At 38.8% G+C, this 16,402-nt stretch overlaps 2 long non-coding RNA genes across 2 annotated transcripts; both read left to right on the forward strand.

The window, feature by feature from the left end:
* The first annotated feature begins 670 nt into the window (after positions 1-670).
* On the forward strand, positions 671-2,565 carry LOC141765278 (uncharacterized). Its single transcript, XR_012593438.1, has 3 exons — positions 671-1,535; positions 1,827-1,885; positions 1,968-2,565. It is a non-coding gene; the product is annotated as an uncharacterized LOC141765278 (long non-coding RNA).
* A 10,507-nt stretch (positions 2,566-13,072) lies between these two features.
* Positions 13,073-15,582, forward strand: LOC141765279 (uncharacterized). The gene is made up of 4 exons (XR_012593439.1): positions 13,073-14,007; positions 14,182-14,483; positions 14,775-14,833; positions 14,916-15,582. It is a non-coding gene; the product is annotated as an uncharacterized LOC141765279 (long non-coding RNA).
* The last annotated feature ends 820 nt before the right edge of the window (positions 15,583-16,402 follow it).

Genomic DNA, 16,402 nt, shown 5'->3' on the forward strand with positions numbered 1-16,402 from the left:
CATCAATAGCATCAATGTCATTAGGTGCAGAGGTGTTCATGAATGAGCTGGGCCTTTAGCTTTTTTTTAAAGGTGATAATTTTAGTAAATTTTGCTTCCAATACTTTGAATGGGTTTGAATGCAGGACTTCATCCACCACTAACTATTTATGAATGAACATAATGAGTGCTATAATGACAGTGATGGAGTACAGAACCTGGACCGGGAACAAAGAGAAGGTGAAAATAGAGATGGGAGATGGATTGATGACAAGCTTCCTGCATTAAAAACGGTGTGTGTGTGTGTGTGTGTGTGTGTGTGTGTGTGTGTGTGCGTGTGTGTGTGTGTGTGTGTGTGTGTGTGTGTGTGTGTGTGTGTGTGTGTGTGTGTGTGTGTGTGTGTGTGTGTGTGTGTGTCTTATGCCAGGGGCTCTCAACCTTTCGTATCTTAAGGCCAACTTTCCATTGATAAAAAAATTCAGAGGTCCACCTTCCCAAATAAATGTCAAACTGGGCTATAAATATGTGTTAAATATTTTGCCTATCCTCCCCCATCACTGCCTGACACTTTTTATTTTTTCGTTTAAAAAAATGCTCCATATTGTGCCACTGCATCCAAGACATATATGTCTGTAAAGGGGAGACTCGTGGGTAGAACCCATTTTCATTCAGGTAGCTTAAAGTCAGAAGTCAAGGGATCCCTTTGAAAATGGCCATGCCAGTTTTTCCTTGCCAACCTGTTGCTTATATTTGGAGCGTTGTTTCGCCTCTTTCCCGATGAGCTAGCATGACGTTAGTTCTGAAATGGATTCTTTAGGTTTTTTTAGTTTCATATGATACCAGTATCTTCACTCTAGCTTTAAAACTGAGCCCGCTACAACCTCTGAAAGACAGAATAGTGGCCGTCGGATTTTGAGGAGGTTAATATAACCATTTGGCAGTACCTCTGCGGCCTACAAGGTGGCATTCTGAGGCCCACCATATGCCTTTTGTCACTAACGTCTGGGTCAGGAGACATCTAAATCAATGAATCAGACCTTCCAACTCTGCAGAAAACACCAACACCAACAGTGAAGACAGGTAAAATGTATGGGATGCTGGTGCTCCAGATCACTTCTGTCTTGGTGGTTTGACAGTCAGCCCCATCCTGCTGTACGCTTTAGATGGACAACCGAAGAAGAAGAAGAAGAAGTGTGTGTGTGTCTTATGCCTTTTGTCACATCTCTAACCTTCTGGCTTTCTACCCTCGCACAGCTGAAAAACTCACCGAAACCACCGAAACAGACTCTACACATCAGCAGAACACAACATCATCTGCAACCTCTAAAAATCGTTCTGGTGACCCCATGAAGCCAGGTGGCCACTTGCTACTGATAAACAAACAGCTGCTGTTCATACCTCCCTAAATATGCATAACACTGCATTCTTCTTTAATAGCTTCAACTGTTGTCTCTTGGTTGCAGGTGAAATTGCTGCTGCGGCAGTGTGTCCGGCATTGTTACTGATACTTGTGCTCGTGCTCATACTGTGCAGACACAAACTCCCCAGGACACAAGGTGAGGGATGAAAACATGCCAAACCCCATACACGCACACATACTTTTTATATGTATTTGTAGTTTTATAAACATTCTTCTTGTCTTAAGTTCTCCTTTCATTGGCAAAATGATTGTTGGTAGTTTACCAAAGTCACGTTAATATATTTCCTTACAAAACAGATCATGTGATGTTATTGCTGAATGAACATGAATGAAAAGCTTAACTTGCACATGATTTTGACAGTGATGAGTAACTTTGAATGCCGAAAGATAAAAATATCTTGTTGTTTACATCTATTCTTTTTCTCAGTATGTTGTGCTGCAGGGGGATCATCAGAGCAGAGGACAAATGCTGAACATAACACAGAGGTGTGTGTGTGTGTGTGTTTATGAGTTTGCATATGCGAACAACAGCTGCATGTATCAAACTGCTCCCTTTCTTCCTCTGCAGGGAAATCAAGGAGATCACCACTATGAGGAGATACAGATGCGGAACCAGCAGGCAAGCTCAGGAGATGCATTGCCGTCCGTTTATGCAACCGTCAACCTTCCCGTAGACGAGCTCCACTATGCCGGCATCAAGTTCCAGGAGAAGTCTTTCATTGTCTCGACAGATGGGAATGCACTCCCTGACGCAAATAAAAACGGCTCCTCGGCCCGTGTCAACTCCTCTATCAGTAGCTCTCAGGGTGATACCCATCCTCCAGCAGCACAGCAGACTCTCTATTCTACAGTCACAATCGCAAAGCCTGGGAAAGCATGAGATAGACAGTTTTTCACCTGTTCATGTCAGATTTGCATTTAGAGGTAAACCTGCTGTGAGGGATTTGCATTTGTCCTATGTAGGCCTACGTACACCCAGAATATAGAAAAGTAATTTTGGCAACATTTTTGAGTGATGGACCCTATACCTTGGCACAATGTAGAGTTGACTACTTTGCCAATCAGCATCTATCATGGCCGTGTAGCTAATAATGTAACATATAAATGTGAATATTAATGTAAATGTGCTCTGAATGTGATGATTTAAATTAGTTTGAGAATGCTGCTGTCTCTGGATTGGGTCAATCATTCTCAGTGAATTGTACATTTCACACAAACATTTTTCTTTTAAAATTAAATTCTGTTATTTTAAAACCAATTCCTGTGTTTCCTGTACTGTTTTCTATTTTCCTGTGAACAAACATAATTGAGTGTCCTTATCTTATAATGACAGAAATATTCAGTTTCACTCATTTCACCACTTTCAGTTAGTCATTGATACAGGAGGATATTTGTATTAAATACAGTACATATAGTATATGAGAAAACATGCCATCTTTACCTTGTTTTGCTTTGCAGCACCCTCTTCTGGTTGAGCAGGTGATCAGCCGGTGATTAGTGTGACAACTCTCCACCAACAGCTCTCACAAATACGTTGAACATCCACTATATCCTCCACCTGATAGAGAATAACAGTGTTCATCTCTTTATATTTCCATCTCATTGGTTTTTTTTTATGGTGTCAAAACAGTCTCATAAGTATTCACAAACAAATGTCAAGTTATCTAACTCAAAAAACACGATGCATAAAAAAATGCAGAGTGATTTGTATTTGTAAACCTATATCTGTATCTGTACCTCTAATTTACAACTCTTATATCAACAGTTGTACAAATACTTTGTCATATTTTTACTAAAGCATCACCATGCTTTTCAATTAAAAACCCACAAACATCACAGGCAAACAACTGGTATAAATGTGGGTGGGGTTTTGGGGGTCGTCCCCCAAGAACATTTTAAGGTTTTTGACCTAAAACTGCAATTTTACTTAATTTTGGACCATTATTATTACTATAGATAACGGACAAAAAGCTTAAAACAAAACTTGCTATAACAATCATTTCATTATTTACACATATCGCAGCCTTCGTCTGAACATTTAATTTTTCTGGAAATGTTTGCCATGTAAAATTTCAATTTTAAATAATGTTTCTTGAGGCTGTAGGGTTATGCAATAGTGTCATGGTGTTGTTATTCTTATTTTAATCTCTTATTTATGCTGTTTTATATAGATCTTGTGCAATATGGGTAATGTGCAATATGTGTTGTTTGTGCTTTACATTGTTATGTGTTCCTCTGTTTACATGTGGATTGTTGCTTGTTTTTAATGTTTTTAATGTCTCTATTTATTGATGCTGCTGTGGAGGCAGTTGATGGTGTGGCGCACTGAGTCCAAGACAAATTTCCCCAAGGGACAATAAAGTGTACTGTATCGTATCGTATCGTATCGTATCGTATCGTATCGTATCGTATCGTATCGTATCGTAAAATCGTATCCTGTAAATCAATAGATCAGATTCAGAAAACTTTTAAATAATGTGTCATTAATTATATTTATTCTAGCGTATAGCCTAGACCCTGGGTTCCCAGCTCCAGACCCCCTACCTGCCCATTTTTAGCTCTCTCTGCTCTAACCCGCCTGAATCAGCTGATCCTCAGGCCTGATCCAACAGTAAGGGCTGCATAACGTGATGAGTAGGCCTATTTGTGCCTTCAAATGGGATTGTGTTTACCGTGTTTAAGAGAACAGTCCATATGAACGCCCCTTCTTGTGGTATTCACAACCTCGTAAGTGGCAAATTTGTGAAAGCTCCGAGTCAATGAGTTGTGATGTGTTTGATGACGTTTTCAGAGATGGCAGATATCGTTTTTCTTCATAATTTTATAATATGTCTGAGGAAAATGTTGATATTCCCAACGGCCTCGTCTTTTTCCTCTGTCAGTATGCCTTTGCATTTTCTGCATTATGTTACCCGCTTGCTAAATTGCTAAATTGTTAGCCGCTGTGGCTTCTAGACGCCGACAGTAACATTAATATTACCGTTGCTAAGCAGCGGTGTTCTCATGACTTTACCACTTGAACACCACGCATATGTGTACACAACTTCCCGTGTTGTAAACACAAGCTCACGAGTTTCATTTGAAGGCACACTAAATTACTAGCTACTAGCTACCAATAAACTGATGACGATGAAAGCGGTGCGTATAGGGTAGATGGGCTACCGTGAAAACACTTGCATGTTATGGATTCACAGTGTATAGAAAATTCACATTCATAACACAGGTAGCGACAGTCTTCTGGTAATTATTCGCTAACTATCTAACGTTTATTTTGCACTACAGTTAGTGTGATGAACATTGTTTTATCAGTGCTGCATCATCGCGCATTAATAAACAACCAGGTCCGTCCCGGCATTCTAACAGAACGACTGCAAGACGATTTTCGGCTCATCCAGCCACATTTTTTTAAGATTGTGTTTCATGAGGCCCCCCTGGTACTCGGGCTTACCGGGGCTTCATCCCCGGTAAGCCCGTGCTTTAAAGCGCCATTGTTCACAACCCTTATATTCATTTGCAAATCGTCAATTTAGCAGAGTGGTATTCAGTTGGTTGCAATCTACAACCTGACCACTAGATACCACTATCCTACACACTGCCTCTTTAAACTGGTATGCCTTCCTTTTAGGAGGCCAAAATAGGTTTTGCTGCCGGCCCCGTACACAACTATACATTGCTTTGCTCCCGCGCTGGTAGCCTACTCCTGCCTGCCTCTCCAAATTGAGGAGGTACTGTACTATAGGTAATACACTGACTATGGATAAGTTCTTCATACAGACCTACAACTATCTGATACATATCTGAAAATGTATGTGTGCTTATAACTATAATTATACAGTGCTTTAAGCAGATTATAATGCATTTTAAGTATGTTTATGATGCATTAAACATGGGTGTCATGACATCTTTTAAAGGCCAGTATGAACAGAACAAATTATTACAGCCATGCAAAACCTGCTTCAATGTTCATATGGGTTCATATGTTTTAATTTTTGATGAAGCAAACTGAAATGAAAATTATTCAGTTGATTTTTTCAGATTACCTGTCTCATGCACTACTGTAAGGGTATAATGACCGTTTTATAAAAATAATCAATAATAATATGGTCACAATGTGTTATTCTGTTCATTCATTGTATTATTTTATGACTTAAAATTAACTATAAAAGCTTGTAGCATTTCAATTAATGCCACCCTCTTTCTCCAATACACCCAATAACCTTAAAGGGACTGTTTGTAACTTCTTACGAGTATAAATCAATCCAGGTCGGTGTCCCATGCGCGCTCGCATATGTGCGCTCGCCTGTGGCTACGTTGTTCAGACTCAGACTCCAACACAAACTACACGGAAGCACCAAAACCCCAAAGTTATATCTAGTGAAGCCCGTCTTGCAAAACAGTGTTGGCCGCGGTCGGAGGACGCGGGGGAGACCGTAGCTTTGGTCTCCAGGGCCGGAGTCTCTGCTGTACTCTGCTCCTCTGCCTGCCTGCTTGCCTTCACTAACACACCGCGCTCGTTCTCGCTCAGCTCCCTACACGTGCATGCGCGCACACTACACACTGCAGAAGAGTTAGTTTAGCTCCCGCGGTCGGGAGGCTGAGGCAGGAAAAGCCAACACTAGGATCAGCAGTGATTCATGGAGAGACCTTCGTCTGGTCAGCTAACATTACTGCCAAGCAGGTGAAATATAGAGTGATATTATGGTTTTAGCTGACGGGTGTTGCTTCACTGTTTTGAGCGATGCTCGTTCATGTCTATGTAGAGCGAGCCCGAAGCTGACTTTCGTTGATTTAACGGCCACAGGTGTCGCTGTTAACAAGCATTTCTGATTCTTACAAACAGTCCCTTTAACCAAGCCTTACGCCCTGTTAAAAAAAGTCATACAACAGGACTAATTCATCCTCTAGCTTTTTTTCACTCATACTAAAAAAGAATACATTTGTTTTCATACCCCCTCTGATGAGATATGAGGCAAATCTATTTTTGGTAATGCTTCATTTTACAGGTCTGCAAATTTCATGGTAATTAGGTGATAATGAGCAAGTTACCTCTTTGAAATTTCTTTGGAATTACTGCCAAATTACCCAAATATTTACCTCCAAATTTATCGAAAATTACTTTATTATAAACATTTATTTAATAAACATTTTTATTGAATAATTATATGCTAATATAGCATATAATGGTTAAAATAGGGCCCTTAGGCTTGAGAAGCGGCTGTGCGCTGCTCTTCATCGGAGATGGAAAACCAAAACTAATAGAAAACACTTTTGATCAGGCACAAATATCACCATTGTGTAACTTATTGTCTACACAAATGTAACCTGGTAGCTAATGTCATGATTCAGGAAGTTTTTAAAGAATTATTATCTATTTATCAGCAGACATGGAAATAAAGCATATCAATTAACTTTGTATTCTTTTCCTGGAAATGTATTAAATAAATTACCACCTATTGAGAAATAGCGGAATATAATTTTAAATAATGATTATAATAAAGTAATTTTCAATCAATTTGAGGTAAATATTGGGGTGATCTGGCAGTAATTCCAAAGAAATTTCAAATTCTAATTTTCACTTAATTACCATGAAATTTGCGGACCTTTAAAATTAGGTGTTACCATAGTTTTTTATGATGGATTTTTCGACTGAAAAGTGTAAAAAAAGGACGATGTAGCTTCCGCTGAACAATGGCAACAACTGTTGCTACAAGAGGCATTTACAGGATCATGGGTACCTTGCTAGCTAGGACTACTGTATGTCCTAGATCACCACACCACACATAAAGATGGGAGGCTCACTTTAAAAGAACTTTTCGGAAATAGGATTATTTCAAGATATATCAATGTAAGTTTTGCTCTGATTCTTCCAGGTACACAATACGAAGATCATACAGGTTTTTATTTGTACCTGAAAGCAAGTTTTGAATATTCCATTGTGCTGTTATCCCTTCCTTCTGGAAATAATACATTAGTATCTCATCATCACCTAATAGGTAGGTCACTAGAACACCTGCAGTCTGGATATAAATAGCTGGTATTATAATTATATTTGATCCAAAGACAAGAGGGACATTGTTCTGTGAAGTATACAACCATATTTGGTTTTTACATCTAATCAAATGAAGAGATCATGACATGCAGCAGGTGAAGAATTACTCTGAATATTAGTCAGCACTCTCACGCTCCATCTCTCTCTCTCTCTGTTTCACTCTCTGTATAAAAAAGTACAACCTAATTTTAAAATGCAAATGTTATATGCTAGAAAGGAGAAGCAGATTTTGTGCAGAGAGACAGAAGGTGTGACAGTTGTCCTGACAGTAGTACAATGACGAAGGACGGTAGAGAAGTTTAGCTTAATATTTGATAAAGTGGGATTTACGATACGATAACGATAATACTTTATTGTCAGACAGGTCTGAAATTTGTTTTGCATCACAGCAGATTATAGTAAACTGGAAAAAGCTAGACTGAGACAATGAGGATATCACTGAAAGTCATAATTTACTTGATGACAGGTAATTATGCTCTCCAGTTTGTTTTATTAGTGTGTAACATATTTTTGGCAAAAACCTGTTGACTATGTTATGATGTAATCGTTTTTTTTCTTGCCATTTTTATAACAGCTAGTGTGAGGCTACTGTCTGTGACGGGACAAACAGACGGTAAGTACAATGAAGATGTAAAGCATCCTGCAAAATACTTTTGTAGAGACGTGCGAGCTTGTTGGATGTCAAAATAAAATGATGGCTAGAAAAAACTCATCTAGCAGCTCATAGACCAGTCAGGGAAAGTACATTGAGGTATTTTTATTTTCTGCTACTTTATATTTCTTCTAGACTAAAATGCAGAGGAAAATGCAACTTTTATTCCACAACATTTATCTGACAGCTATATATATTAATTACTTTGCAGTTAATTAATGTACATAAAAAACATATGATCAGCTTATAAAATATGATGCATAGTTAAATATTGAACTATCCAGCTGTATGGTTAGTTAGCTTTATCATAATGAATTATAAAAAGTTAATAATAATGTATTATTTCTTAATTATTATTTAATGATCTTTTTCTCAATCGGCGTCTTGAGTGACGGGGTGATATACTGTATATACACACTATTTTCTTCAAAATTTACAACAGTTTTGTTTATTTCACGTAAGAGATTTCTGTGTTTGTGGTTAGAAAAATAATCCAATAATTGAACATATTAATCATTTACTTTTTCAGACGGGGACAATACAATAGTGGAAAAAAAGTGTAACTCTCCAGCGATCATTGACAGCAATGAGTGCAATGGGAACGATCTTTCCAGTTGTGTCATGCTGATACAAGAAAAAGACGAGGGGGGACATGTGATTGAATGCAAGTTTTATATAAGCGATGAGTACATCAAAAATTTGGACCCAGACGACTCTGGCTGCTCTTGCGAGTCAGCGCAACCCGAAACCCGCCACTCTGTAGGTGAGTACATTGAGCACTTTTGTCTTATACTTTAACACAAGTATAACTTATACACTCTGTACCTATGAACCAAATGCAGTACAATTATTCTATCAGAACAAGTTTGTGCTGCTGTTGATGAATAGATGTAGAGCAACTCATCAGGTTATTAATATTCACTTAGTAAAAAGGTCTGTAAACAACATCCTCAATATCATCATCCTCAATATCATCGCCGTCAACATCATCAATAGCATCAATGTCATTAGGTGCAGAGGTGTTCATGAATGAGCTGGGTCTTTAGCTTTTTTTTTTAAAGGTGGCTAAAGACTCAGCTCTTTCAAGAACACCTCTGCAAAACTTTAAAACATGTTAATACATCAGTAATACAACTAAAATAATGTCATTTAGTTATATAACGTTGACAGGGGCCATTCTGCTTCACAGTAACTAAGTACTTTTACTTTTGATAATTTTAGTAAATATTGCTTCCAATACTTTGAATGGGTTTGAATGCAGGACTTCATCCACCACTAACTATTTATGAATGAACATAATGAGTACTATAATGACATCCGAGACATATATGTCTGTAAAGGGGAGACTCGTGGGTAGAGCCCATTTTCATTCAGGTAGCTTAAAGTCAGAAGTCAAGGGATCCCTTTGAAAATGGCCATGCCAGTTTTTCCTCGCCAAAATGTTGCGTATATTTGGAGCGTTGTTTCGCCTCTTTCCCGATGAGCTAGCATGACGTTAGTTCTGAAATGGATTCTTTAGGTTTTTGCAGTTTCATATGATACCAGTATCTTCACTCTAGCTTTAAAACTGAGCCCGCTACAACCTCTGAAAGACAGAATAGTGGCCGTCGGATTTTGAGGAGGTTAATATAACCATTTGGCAGTACCTCTGCGGCCTACAAGGTGGCATTCTGAGGCCCACCATATGCCTTTTGTCACTAACCAGTGGGTCAGGAGACATCTAAATCAATGAATCAGACCTTCAAACTCTGCCAAAAACACCAACACCAACAGTGAAGACAGGTAAAGTGGATGGGATGCTGGTGCTCCAGATCACTTCTGTCTTGGTGGTTTTGACAGTCAGCCCCATCCTGCTGTACGCTTTAGATGGACAACCGAAGAAGAAGTCCAAAAACTGATGATGTTTTCGATCAATTTGAGGTAAATGTTGGGGTGATTTGGCAGTAATTCCAAAGATATTTCAAATAGGTTATTTGCTTATTATCACCTAATTACCATGAAATTTGCGGACCTGTAAAATGAAGTGTGGGCGCTACCCACATAATAAGCTGTGCTGCTCATCCCACAAATGAATGATCCTTACAAGTTGGACATCATTGTGAAGGTAAATAAACAGGCTTTCTAACGATGTAAAATACAATGCCAATTAGCATTGTAACAACAGAGAATTAATCGACCAAACACAAGTTTCCGAACTTTTTTTCCCAGTTTATTAGCCACCAAAAGCTAATAGTCATACCAGACAAAGTGAAGCTGTAACAGCAGAACCCTTGAGTGTATTAAACTGAGCAAAGGTATGTTTTATTGCTTATTTCACTTTCCATTTGTATGAGGAAGAATGTGTTGCATTGCTTTCAAAATTCACAGTCTGGCTTTAAACTTCAGAAGGGATTTTCCCATTGATGGTTGTTTTAACCATCTCAATAAGGTAGGTAGGTAACAAACTCACAATGCAAATATATTGGCCATGCAAGTCAAACAACTCAGTTGACACATTACGTCATGATAATCATGACGGACTTCATCTGGAGGCCTCCCCAAGGGAGAGATGTGAGACAAAGATAGGCCTAATGTGAGGTGACATGACATCAGTCGTGTCATATCTGAACACATATGTTACAGACATTTTCAGATTCAGTGTGACTTATGAGGAAATCTGCTTAGAAATCACAGAAAAAAGACGCTCTTTATTAGTCCAGAACTTTCCTGAGAATCTGCACATTTTTAAGTTTTCTTCAGTATCAAAGTAATCCAGTGTTATTTGTCTGTATTTTTAGCAAAAACCTGTTGACTATGTTATGATGAAATCGTTTTTTTCTTGCAATTTTTATAACAGCTAGTGTGAGGCTACTGTCTGTGACGGGACAAACAGACGGTAAGTACAATGAAGATGTAAAGCATCCTGCAAAATACTTTTGTAGAGACGTGCAAGCTTGTTGTTTTCAAAAGAAAATGACTGCTAGAAAAAACTCATCTAGTCAGGGAAAGTACATTGTGGTATTTTTATTTTCTGCTACTTTATACTTCTTCCAGACTAAAATGCAGAGGAAAATGCACCTTTTATTCCACAACATTTATCTGACAGCTATATATATTAATGACTTTGCAGTTAATTAATGTACATAAAAAACATATTCAAGATTCAAGATTCAAGATTCAAGAGTTTTATTTGCCATTTGCACCTATAAGTACATTTGAATTCTGAGCAGTCTACACCGAGGAGTCAGCTTTAAGAAAAGAAAAAAGGTAGAAAAGGCACAAGGTAATTACAGTACAAAATGAGTAGCACATTCAACTCAACACAATAAATAAATAAATTATTAAAATATAAAACTCCCTCAGTGTAGTCAATAAATAAACTAAACTACCCTATGCATAGGAACGATACCCCCAGAATACAAATATACAGTGTATATATATGCTCCATGACCATGTTAAAAGAACTTGTAGCTCTCAAAAATATTTTAAAAAATAAATAATTAATATATTTCAGACAATTACACAGTGGAAGGCATCATATTGCACAGCATTACAGTCCATTCAGTTCAGGTGTACTGTGTGTCAATAATGGTATGGAGGTGAGGCAAGGTGTGGGGTATTTGTGTCCCTCTTTAACGTCCTTTGCCACCAGTCTTATTGTAGCTGGGAAGAAGCTGTTGTGAAAGCGTGCTCTGAGAGTGGAGATGCTCTCTGGCCTGTGGTGCCTCAGGTTGTGTCCTGATTCCCTCCACCTGAACAGAGAGTGAGCTGGGTGGTGTCTGTCCCTCAGGATGCTCTGTGCCCTCCTCCTGCAGAGCTGGGTGTATATCGTGTCCATGGAGGGGAGGTTAGAGCACATGATTCCTTCTCCAGTTTTTATGACTCGCTGCAGCGATTTCCTCTCAGCCTGGGTAGCATTCCCAAACCACACCGTGATGCCGCTGGTGAGGATGCTTTTCACCAGTCCTCGGTAGGCCAGGGTGAGGGGCTGACGTCTGAGTCCAGCCTTCTTCAGCAGCCTGATGAAGTGCAGCCGCCGCAGAGCTTTCTTCACCTAAAATATGATGCATAGTTAAATATTGAACTATCCAGCTGTATGGTTAGTTAGCTTTATCATAATGAATTATAAAAAGTTAATAATGTATTATTTCTTAGTTATTATTTAATGATCTTTTTCTCAATTGGCGTCTTGAGTGACGGGTGATATACTGTATATACACACTATTTTCTTCAAAATTTACAACAGTTTGGGTTATTTTACGTAAGAGATTTCTGTGTTTGTGGTTAGAAAAATAATCCAATAATTTAACATATTAATCATTTACGTTTTCAGACGGGAACAATAAACCAGTGAAAATAAATCGCCATATTGGAGAAACTGTCCAAATGAGGTTTAACTATCAAGACAGCCATGAGAGCAATGAGAAATTCCTGTGCTGGAAGAAGCGTTCCAGCTGTGGCAAGCCGAAACATGAGAGTCAAGACTTTTGTATAAAGGATGACAGAATAGAGAAGTACGTCGATATGTACATCAAAAATCTGGTCAAAGATGACTCTGGATCCTACTGGTGTGGCTTTAACAAGTTGGGGCATGTATACCCCAAAATCCGCCTCTCTGTAGGTGAGTACATTGAGCACTTTTGTCTTATACTTTAACACAAGTATAACTTATACACTCTGTACCTATGAACCAAATGCAGTACAATTATTCTATCAGAACACGTTTGTGCTGCTGTTGATGAATAGATGTAGAGCAACTCATCAGGTTATTAATATTCACTTAGTAAAAAGGTCTGTAAACAACATCCTCAATATCATCATCCTCAATATCATTGCCATCAACATCATCAATAGCATCAATGTCATTAGGTGCAGAGGTGTTCATGAATGAGCTGGGCCTTTAGCTTTTTTTTAAAGGTGATAATTTTAGTAAATTTTGCTTCCAATACTTTGAATGGGTTTGAATGCAGGACTTCATCCACCACTAACTATTTATGAATGAACATAATGAGTGCTATAATGACAGTGATGGAGTACAGAACCTGGACCGGGAACAAAGAGAAGGTGAAAATAGAGATGGGAGATGGATTGATGACAAGCTTCCTGCATTAAAAACGGTGTGTGTGTGTGTGTGTGTGTGTGTGTGTGTGTGCGTGTGTGCGTGTGTGTGTGTGTGTGTGTGTGTGTGTGTGTGTGTGTGTGTGTGTGTGTGTGTGTGTGTGTGTGTGTGTGTGTGTGTGTGTGTGTGTGTGTGTGTGTGTGTGTCTTATGCCAGGGGCTCTCAACCTTTCGTATCTTAAGGCCAACTTTCCATTGATAAAAAAATTCAGAGGTCCACCTTCCCAAATAAATGTCAAACTGGGCTATAAATATGTGTTAAATATTTTGCCTATCCTCCCCCATCACTGCCTGACACTTTTTATTTTTTCGTTTAAAAAAATGCTCCATATTGTGCCACTGCATCCGAGACATATATGTCTGTAAAGGGGAGACTCGTGGGTAGAACCCATTTTCATTCAGGTAGCTTAAAGTCAGAAGTCAAGGGATCCCTTTGAAAATGGCCATGCCAGTTTTTCCTCGCCAACCTGTTGCTTATATTTGGAGCGTTGTTTCGCCTCTTTCCCGATGAGCTAGCATGACGTTAGTTCTGAAATGGATTCTTTAGGTTTTTTTAGTTTCATATGATACCAGTATCTTCACTCTAGCTTTAAAACTGAGCCCGCTACAACCTCTGAAAGACAGAATAGTGGCCGTCGGATTTTGAGGAGGTTAATATAACCATTTGGCAGTACCTCTGCGGCCTACAAGGTGGCATTCTGAGGCCCACCATATGCCTTTTGTCACTAACGTCTGGGTCAGGAGACATCTAAATCAATGAATCAGACCTTCCAACTCTGCAGAAAACACCAACACCAACAGTGAAGACAGGTAAAATGTATGGGATGCTGGTGCTCCAGATCACTTCTGTCTTGGTGGTTTGACAGTCAGCCCCATCCTGCTGTACGCTTTAGATGGACAACCGAAGAAGAAGAAGAAGAAGTGTGTGTGTGTCTTATGCCTTTTGTCACATCTCTAACCTTCTGGCTTTCTACCCTCGCACAGCTGAAAAACTCACCGAAACCACCGAAACAGACTCTACACATCAGCAGAACACAACATCATCTGCAACCTCTAAAAATCGTTCTGGTGACCCCATGAAGCCAGGTGGCCACTTGCTACTGATAAACAAACAGCTGCTGTTCATACCTCCCTAAATATGCATAACACTGCATTCTTCTTTAATAGCTTCAACTGTTGTCTCTTGGTTGCAGGTGAAATTGCTGCTGCGGCAGTGTGTCCGGCATTGTTACTGATACTTGTGCTCGTGCTCATACTGTGCAGACACAAACTCCCCAGGACACAAGGTGAGGGATGAAAACATGCCAAACCCCATACACGCACACATACTTTTTATATGTATTTGTAGTTTTATAAACATTCTTCTTGTCTTAAGTTCTCCTTTCATTGGCAAAATGATTGTTGGTAGTTTACCAAAGTCACGTTAATATATTTCCTTACAAAACAGATCATGTGATGTTATTGCTGAATGAACATGAATGAAAAGCTTAACTTGCACATGATTTTGACAGTGATGAGTAACTTTGAATGCCGAAAGATAAAAATATCTTGTTGTTTACATCTATTCTTTTTCTCAGTATGTTGTGCTGCAGGGGGATCATCAGAGCAGAGGACAAATGCTGAACATAACACAGAGGTGTGTGTGTGTGTGTGTTTATGAGTTTGCATATGCGAACAACAGCTGCATGTATCAAACTGCTCCCTTTCTTCCTCTGCAGGGAAATCAAGGAGATCACCACTATGAGGAGATACAGATGCGGAACCAGCAGGCAAGCTCAGGAGATGCATTGCCGTCCGTTTATGCAACCGTCAACCTTCCCGTAGACGAGCTCCACTATGCCGGCATCAAGTTCCAGGAGAAGTCTTTCATTGTCTCGACAGATGGGAATGCACTCCCTGACGCAAATAAAAACGGCTCCTCGGCCCGTGTCAACTCCTCTATCAGTAGCTCTCAGGGTGATACCCATCCTCCAGCAGCACAGCAGACTCTCTATTCTACAGTCACAATCGCAAAGCCTGGGAAAGCATGAGATAGACAGTTTTTCACCTGTTCATGTCAGATTTGCATTTAGAGGTAAACCTGCTGTGAGGGATTTGCATTTGTCCTATGTAGGCCTACGTACACCCAGAATATAGAAAAGTAATTTTGGCAACATTTTTGAGTGATGGACCCTATACCTTGGCACAATGTAGAGTTGACTACTTTGCCAATCAGCATCTATCATGGCCGTGTAGCTAATAATGTAACATATAAATGTGAATATTAATGTAAATGTGCTCTGAATGTGATGATTTAAATTAGTTTGAGAATGCTGCTGTCTCTGGATTGGGTCAGTCATTCTCAGTGAATTGTACATTTCACACAAACATTTTTCTTTTTAAATTAAATTCTATTATTTTAAAACCAATTCCTGTGTTTCCTGTACTGTTTTCTATTTTCCTGTGAACAAACATAATTGAGTGTCCTTATCTTATAATGACAGAAATATTCAGTTTCACTCATTTCACCACTTTCAGTTAGTCATTGATACAGGAGGATATTTGTATTAAATACAGTACATATAGTATATGAGAAAACATGCCATCTTTACCTTGTTTTGCTTTGCAGCACCCTCTTCTGGTTGGGCAGGTGATCAGCCGGTGATTAGTGTGACAACTCTCCACCAACAGCTCTCACAAATACGTTGAACATCCACTATATCCTCCACCTGATAGAGAATAACAGTGTTCATCTCTTTATATTTCCATCTCATTGTTTTTTTTTTATGGTGTCAAAACAGTCTCATAAGTATTCACAAACAAATGTCAAGTTATCTAACTCAAAAAACACGATGCATAAAAAAATGCAGAGTGATTTGTATTTGTAAATCTATATCTGTATCTGTACCTCTAATTTACAACTCTTATATCAACAGTTGTACAAATACTTTGTCATATTTTTACTAAAGCATCACCATCCTTTTCAATTAAAAACCCACAAACATCACAGGCAAACAACTGGTATAAATGTGGGTGGAGCTTTGGGGGTCATCCCCCAAGAACATTTTAAGGTTTTTGACCTAAAACTGCAATTTTACTAAATTTTGGACCATTATTATTACTATAGATAACGGACAAAAAGCTTAAAACAAAACTTGCTGATAGTTGCTGAAAGCACAAATGTCATATTAAATCACTCCATTTCCTCATTCACAACATCTCTTAC

The sequence above is a fragment of the Sebastes fasciatus genome, chromosome 3 (assembly GCF_043250625.1).
Source record: "Sebastes fasciatus isolate fSebFas1 chromosome 3, fSebFas1.pri, whole genome shotgun sequence".
NCBI lineage: Eukaryota > Metazoa > Chordata > Actinopteri > Perciformes > Sebastidae > Sebastes > Sebastes fasciatus.